Here is a 6,000-nt window from a genome sequence, read left to right on the forward strand (position 1 = left end):
AATTTAGTGCACTTGTCTTTTTTGTCTAACAATGTTCTTATTTGTGCAATAGCCCTATCCAGAAACAATGAGATCCTTTTCTAGTTTTATGGTATTAATAGTTGCTAGATCAAATATAGTAGTTAAATATTCTTGAAAATTCCTTATGTTAGAGTGGAAGCTTTGGAAAGTTAGTACTAAGGAGCTAGATGAAGGGGAAGAAACTAAAGGATTAACTAGGAAGATAAAGATAAATTGTGCATACTTTTCTAGTCAGTTGCGGGGAGGTCCAGATCCAGTTGCTCCCAACCTCATGAAGCTAACAATATGTTGCAGTCTCTGACCAATCTCCAGTTGCATCCCTACTCGCCCGCCGTAGCACTTACAACTGCGGCTCCTTCATCCTCCCTGTCCTCATATCTCTTGATTAGTTGGGATCTGCAGATATTACTGATATGATATAGAGACAGCAGATGCAAACAATATAATTTCTTTACTACAAATAGAAGCGTAATACCTAAACGGATCAATGTAGAAGAGAAGACCAAACTGGCAATAGCAGCTGGAGTTATGTTGGAGATGGAGCAGTAAGGTCATTCCATGCTCGCGGCGTCCAAAAAAATGCTCAGGGCGTCTCCTTCCACATCACCCTTGCCGTTGTACTCCACCATGCTCCTCCACGTCCCTGAGGATCCTGCACCGGGCGGCATGCACTGTAGTGGATGCAGCCTCGGTGCCTTCACCGCGGACCCGCTCGCGCCGTTTCACGATTCATGAGGGACCCGGCGAGAGCGGGAGCGGGAGATTAATCCGAGGGCCAAGGAAGAGACCTTCTGGGGAAGGGGCGCTGATGGCGGGAGAAGCTGGAAGTCATGGTCGGAGCCGCTGGCAGGCGAAGTGGCGGCGGCCGCCGGCGGCTCTAGGGTTAGCATCGCCCGCAAGGAGGGTGAGAGGATTCGGAATGAGGGATGGACTGTCTTGGGCCTTGCTTGGCGTGGGCACGCTCGATGCTTCAACGCGGGACAGATAGGACTATTATACCCTTATTATAAAAAATAATACTTTTAAGTGAGTTTTTCAGATCTAACGGACAAAAAAAATCTTGAGATGGAGTTACCTGAAATTACGAGGCGTAACTCGCCAACCACCCTAAAAGAGCTATATATATATATATATATATATATATATATATATATATATATATATATATATACATCTGGGCTATTCTGTTACGCGTAACAGAATATTTATTCTGTTACCCTTTTTGAACTGACAGTTTCAGGTGGTTGTACTGATGTTTTCGAAGTGGTTGAACTGATGCTTTCAATTGTGTTTAACAGATCGTCTTCTTTAGTTCAAAAAGTTTTTGTAATTTTTTTGTTAGAATGTGGCGTATAATATATCGTTAGAAAGCTCTTGACAACCATATTTCAAGTATATTGAACGTTTTTGCAAAATCATTATGGTTTAAGAGCAGTTTTGAAAAAACCATTTTTTCAAAATCGAAAACGTGAATCGTATTTTGGACTCAATTTTCAAACGGTTTGTCGGAATTGAGCAAATAAGATGGCGTTGGAAAGCTGGTGAAAATCCGCATCTTCCATATATGTATTATTTTTTCTAATTCTATATGATTGAAAAGTAATTTGAAAAACGGTGAAATTCTGGGCGAAATGTATTTTCGCGATTTTTTGCAAACGGTTTGTCGGATTGACGCAAATGATACGGCGTTGGAAGGCTATGTAAAATGCGCAACTTTTTCGTATAGAAATTTTTTTCTAATTCCTTACGGTTGAAAAATGAATTCGAATACGGTCAAATTTGATTTTGATCGCGATTTTTTTAAAAAGTTTGTCGAAATATGGCAAATAATATACCGTTGGATAGCTATCGAAAATGCGAAACTTTGTCATGTTGAACGTTTTCTCTACTTCGCAACCGTTTAAGAGTAATTTTGAATACGACATGATGGATCCTGCTGTTTTCTCGTGTGAAAAACAGAGTAGTCGTACTGATATATATGTATGTTTGTACTGAGCTATTTTTTGTAGAGTAATTTTCAATGGTTCCAAAAAAAGGGTACTTGTACTGATGCTTGCATGGGTTTGTACTAAGCGTGTTTTCACTAACTAGACTTTGCTCTGTTTTTTAGGTAATATTTTTCTCGTAAAATTTTCAACGGTTTACTGTATCCTAGCCCTGAACTTGCATGGTTTATATTGTTGAACTGAATGTTATTGTATCGTCGGCTTTGTACTTGCATGGTTTATATCATCGAACTGAATGATATTTTTTTTCAAAAAGAAAATGATGTTTATTCTTTTTTTTGAACTAAACATTTTTTACAACGATGTTCTGGACTTCTATTATTTTATGACTTGTACTTTTACCATTGGAATTGCATGGGGTTTCCTTTTACTTGAACTTGTACAATTTGAATTTCTGTCATTTTTTTATTCCGAACGGACCACCATTTTTAACTTGTACTGATCAATTTTTTTTAATTATACCAATTTTCCTTTGTTGAACGGACCACCGTTTTTGTTTGTACGGATCAGTTGTAGAACTTGGACGTCAATGTCACAGAATTAATTTGTGAGCTTCTCACGTTTCCTTTTAAAGTTGTTTTTTCCCTCGAACATTATTGGCACCAAATTTTCTTTTCCGTGCCTCTCGAACTGATGCGATTTTTTTCGACGAGTACATACCAAATTTCTCTGTAATGTTATGTTTTTAACACACACACATATTAAATTGCTCCCACATTTCATTATGAATTTATTATATATAAAAGTTGAACTATACGACACTTTTTAAGTGAATCTAACAAGTATTTTCGCTCACTAAACTTCCATATGTTTTTCCGTTGTAAACTCTAAGTCTGAACAGTTGTAAATACTTTTAAATTGAACTGAAGTAAAATATAGGAACACTCGAGTCTGAACAGTTGCAAATAGTTCTAAATTGAACTGAAATAAAATATAGGAACTGAGTGTATTTTTCAGATCTCTGCTAGCATGCATCATGATATTTTAGATATGTTTTTACAATAGAACATATATGTCGGGGGACTGATCCACGAACACGTATGGGACCGGCGGGCCGAGTCCCTTTCGGTTCGGCGGGGGCGGAGGTCGTGCAAAGAGCGGATCGAGGCGAAGCACACGAGCAGTTTACCCAGGTTCGGGTCGCACGGATGCGTAAAACCCTACTCCTGCTTTGTGGTTTGTATTGAGATCTTGCTCGGGAGCGTGGAGTGCTACAGTACACACCAGCGGCTAACGAGACCGAGCGTGAGTGTTCGAACCAGCTCACCCCCCTCTATGTTGCGCATGGGCCTCCTTTTATATGCTCAAGGGGTCACCGACAGGTGGCAACGTAGACAAGGGCAAAAAAGGAAAAGGTGCTGCGGTTGGTACAGCTACCTGCTACAGTGTATCATACCTAACCCTGACGGCAGGGGACAAGGGCCTTAAATGCCCGTCTGCGTCGCCTAAACAGTGTAAAAGGGACCGTCAGGGACGCCACCGCTCGCCACGGCGGCAATCTTGTCAGCACCGCTTGCCACCGCTCACCGCTGGCTACACAGCCTCCCGCCACGTACGCTGGGAAGGGTCCCAGAGCGACACGTTGGTGGATGTACTGGAGCGCGGGCACGGAGTGGTGGCTTGCCGCGGCAAGCGCCTTGCCGCGGTCGTTGTCTTGTCGCGTCCGGGAGCTTGTCGCTCACCGGGTCTTGCCGGGACGCGAGGCGCGTCGCGGCAAGTTCCTTGAGGTGCCTTGGGTGGCCTTCCCGGCAAGCTCCTCTTGCCGGGGTCTTGAGGTGCCTTAGTTGGCCTTCCCGGCAAGCTCCTCTTGCCGGGGTCTTGTCTCCTTGAATGGCTCCAGGGGAACCACGGAGGACCTTGGCGGTCACCCGGCAAGCCTTGCCGCGGGATGCTGCGACTGCCCGTGCACAAGTTCGGGATAGTAGGGTACCCCTTCTCTAGTACACCGACAGGAGCCCCCGGGCCTGGGCCATACACGGTGCCGAGCGCTGTTGGGCCAGGCCCAAAACAGGGCACGGGCACGCGTGGCCTAGGTTACGCCGTATCTTTCTCCGTATCCACCGCGCCCTCCCCGAACGGCACGCGTTGAATGCGGCATCGTGGGAGAGATCGTGGGTGGTTACTTTATTCGGAAATGCGGAACGTCCGCCCCCCCCTCTTTATAAGCAGGGGAAACAGGGGCAGTTCGCACATTCGCCCGTTGCTGCTTCCAATCTCAGAAATCGCCGCCGCTCCCTCGTCTTCCCAAAGCCGAAAGAGAGCTGCGCTCCGCCCCCCATTGCCACCAGCGCCACCAACGCCATCAATCTCCTCCACCACTTCCGCCATGGCTCCAAAAGCCGACAAGGGGAAGGTCGTGAAGTCGACCGAGGCGCAGCGGCTTGCGGCGCTGCGGAAGGAGCGAGCAGTCTTCCCCCCCCCCCAAGCTTGCCGCGAAGGAGCTGAGGGAGAACTTCTACCTCTTCTGGTCGACGGAGACACGAGCACACCCGCGCATGAAGGTACTCCTCGCCGCCGCTTGGAAGAAAGCCCACCCTTTCTTCGCATTGTTCTTCTACTGCGGGCTCTGCCCGCCTTTCTCTGAATTCTTCTGCGACATCATGAATACCTACGGATTCCACCTCCTTGACTTCACCCCCAATGCCGTTCTGACCATGGCAGTTTTCGCACATCTCTGCGAAAACTTTGTCGGAGTCCATCCCAACGTAGCCCTCTTCCGCCACTTCTTCATACCCCGAGTAGAGAGAGGAGAGCCTCTATCCGGCGGAATCGCCTGGATCTCAAGGGCCGGCAAGAAGGAGACTTATCTGGAGGGAGAATTCCGCGGCAAGTGGGAGGAGTGGAGGGCAGACTGGTGCTGGATTGACGAGGAGAACCCGCAGCCATTCACCACCCGGCGCCAAACCCCAGTAGCACGCGGCAGCGATTGGAGTGACGTGGCCCCGGAAGACGACAGGCTGAAGATTGTCGTCACCAGGATCCTGCGCCTCAGGCTTGCCGGGCTCACTGTAGGCGCTGTTGGCGCGGATTTCCTTCGCCGCCGCATCGCCCCCCTGCAGGAACGGGGGAGGCCCACTTGGGAGTTCAAGAATGCGACAGACATCATGAGGCTGCGGCCGGGCCTCAACTTCAACTTCACAGTCCTGGAGCTCAACGCGATGCTTCAGGAGCTCTTCAAGTATGACCCCCAACATCCCGAAGTCTTCAGGTTGCCGGGGGGTGTTGTTCCGTTGTGCAACAATTCCTCGGTCGACCGCATCCGTGCAATGATGCCAGAGTGCGACTCGCATGGAATTGTGCCAACTTGGCAGGAGCCTGCAGACGACGTCGTGCAGCAGTTCTTCGATGACTTGGTAGAAGTGGCGATCCGTGCCGACGAGAAGGACGGCCTCACCCGCGACACCACCGATGCGGAGATGGCACTTATCGCCACTAGGCTGGAAGAGGCGGCGGCAGCCGCGGCAGCGGGCAAGTTTGGATTCATCGTGGAGGAGGCAGATGCAGCAGAGGCGGCAAGCCGTGCCGAGCGAAGGGAGCCTGCCGGCGAGAAAGAGCTTGCCGGGCAGAACGTTGAGTCGAGCGAGCCCGCCAAGGATACGAGCGACTCGCTGGAGATCAACTCGTCTTCCACTTCGTCTTCGGGCAGCTCGCCGCAAACAGAGCCTCCATCCCCACCAAGAAGGCGTCTCCGCAAGGCCGGTGACGTAGCGGAGCGGCAAGCGGGTCAACAGTCGCCGCGCCGCGTGACACGCTCCACCGCGGCAAACACCGTTGCCGCGGGAGCGCCTCATGCTGCGACGACAACTGGAGCGGGGTCCTCCCGGACCACCGCTTCAGTTCCTGCCGCTTCTCATGCCGCGACGACGGCTGGAGCGGGGTCGTCTCAGACCGCCGCCACTGCTCCCGCCAAGCGGCCAAGGGAAGCTTCTCCTCCGCCTCCTCGCGCCGGGCGCGCGCCGGACTTCGACTTCTC

Source organism: Triticum urartu, chromosome 2A (genome assembly GCF_056163025.1).
Source record: "Triticum urartu cultivar PI428250 chromosome 2A, HENAU_Tu73, whole genome shotgun sequence".
NCBI classification, from domain to species: Eukaryota; Viridiplantae; Streptophyta; class Magnoliopsida; order Poales; family Poaceae; genus Triticum; species Triticum urartu.